The following is a 2,015-nucleotide window of genomic DNA, read 5'->3' as shown; positions in this document are numbered from 1 at the left end:
TGCTGGGTCAAAGGGTATGTACATTTTTGTTGCCCTTTGGGCATAGTTCCAAATAGCTCTCCAGAAGGGTTGGAGGAGTTCACAGCTCCACCAACAGTGCAATAGTGTCCCAGATTTCCCACATCCCTTCTAACAATGATCATTATCCTTCTTGGTCATACTGGCCAATCTGAGAGGTGTGAGGTGGTACCTCAGAGAAGCTTTAATTTGCATTCCTCTAATAATTAATGATTTAGAGCATTTTTTCATATGGCTATGGATTACTTTGATCTCCTCATCTGTAAATTGCCTTTGCATATCCTTTGACCATTTGTCAATTGGGGAATGGCTTTTTGTTTTAAAAATATGACTCAGTTCTCTGTATATTTTAGAAATGAGTGCTTTGTCAGAATCATTAGTTGTAAAGATTGTTTCCCAATTTACTACATTTCTTTTGATCTTGGTTACATTGGTTTTATCTGTGCAAAAGCTTTTTAATTTAATGTAATCAAAATCATCTAATTGGTTTTTGGTGATGTTCTCCAACTCTTCCTTAGTCATAAACTGTTCCTCTTTCCATAGATCTGACAGGTAGACTAGTCCTTGATCTTCTAATTTGCTTATAGTATTGTTTTTTTTATGTCTATGTCCTGTAACCATTTGGATCTTGTCTTGGTAAAGGGTGTGAGGTGTTGGTCTAATCTAAGTTTCTTCCATATTAACTTTTAATTTTCCCAGCAATTTTTATCAAAGAGGGTGTTTTTATCCCAATGGCCAGACTCTTTGGGTTTATCAAACAGGAGCTTACTATAATCATCTCCTGCTTTTACAAATAGTCTATTCCACTGCTCCACCACTCTATTTCTTAGCCAATATCAAACAGTTTTGATGACTGATGCTTTATAATATAATTTTAGATCGGGTAGGTCTAAGCCACCTTCTTTTGTACTTTTTTTTCATTAAGCTCCTGGCAATTCTTGACTTTTTATTTCTCCATATGAATTTACTTACAATTTTTTCTAAATAGTTAAAGTAATTTTTTGGAATTTTGATTGGTAGGGCACTAAACAGATAGTTTAGTTTTGGTAGAATTGTCATTTTTATTATATTAGCTCTACCTATCCATGAGCAGTTGATATTTGCCCAGTTATTTAAATCTGATTTAATTTGTGTGAGAAGTGTTTTATAATTGTTTTCAAAAAGATTCTGAGTCTGTCTTGGCAAATAGACTCCCAAGTACTTCATATTGTCTGAGGTTACTTTGAATGGGATTTCTCTTTCTAGCTCTTCCTGCTGTTTCTTGCTAGACACATATAGAAAAGTTGAGGATTTATGAGGGTTTATTTTATAACCTGCAACTTTGCTAAAATTGCTAAAAAAAAAAACATGGTTAGATGCCACAGAGTAGGTGGCAATGCCTTAACTGTATATGTGTTGTAAAGGCCACTAGGACCTCTTCCATCCTTATCAAGGGGAGTGCTAACCTTCTCTCCTTTCATGCAACATGTTGCCCCTGATTTCTAAGCAACTATGTGACCACAGACAAGATTTCTGCCTATAGTTCAGTGTCTTCTTCTATAAAATAATGGGAATGACCTGGGTCCCCATGTTTCTGTGTGACATATCTGATGAGTATCCTAAGTTCTTTGTGCTACCTAAACTGAACATAGGGACAATATTCACTTGTCTTTGTTTTCTTTAGGCTCTGTGACTGCATTCTGATCTGTTTTCCATAACAATGAAGGGCAAGGTGTTCAGAAGCTATACCATGACAGCTGTCTTGGGGAATAACCCTGCTGATTCCTGTCACTGATACATTATCAGAGTCATTGACCATCTGCATTTTTGTTGACAATGAGACAAACTTAGTCACTTGTATTTTCTAATAAGAAAATCATTTTATCTTTTTGTCTCAGGATATAAGAAACAAGTCTTGACCAGTAAAGGGAAAGACAATATTCCAAAGGAGGTTGGGAAATCTTACTAAGATAAAGGACAGGCTATTGAAGTAGTGGTTTATTTGGATTTCTGATCAG

The 2,015-nt window shown here is 35.6% G+C and overlaps 1 non-coding gene across 1 annotated transcript; it reads right to left on the bottom strand.

Annotated features, from left to right (window-relative positions):
• Positions 1-1,357: 1,357 nt before the first annotated feature.
• Positions 1,358-1,485, bottom strand: LOC141510748 (U6atac minor spliceosomal RNA). The gene has a single exon (XR_012475164.1). It is a non-coding gene; the product is annotated as a U6atac minor spliceosomal RNA (small nuclear RNA).
• Positions 1,486-2,015: the final 530 nt, after the last annotated feature.

The sequence above is a fragment of the Macrotis lagotis genome, chromosome 1 (genome assembly GCF_037893015.1).
Source record: "Macrotis lagotis isolate mMagLag1 chromosome 1, bilby.v1.9.chrom.fasta, whole genome shotgun sequence".
NCBI lineage: Eukaryota > Metazoa > Chordata > Mammalia > Peramelemorphia > Peramelidae > Macrotis > Macrotis lagotis.
Note: the sequence above shows the minus strand (reverse complement) of the source record. Positions and strands in the feature narration are given on the sequence as shown.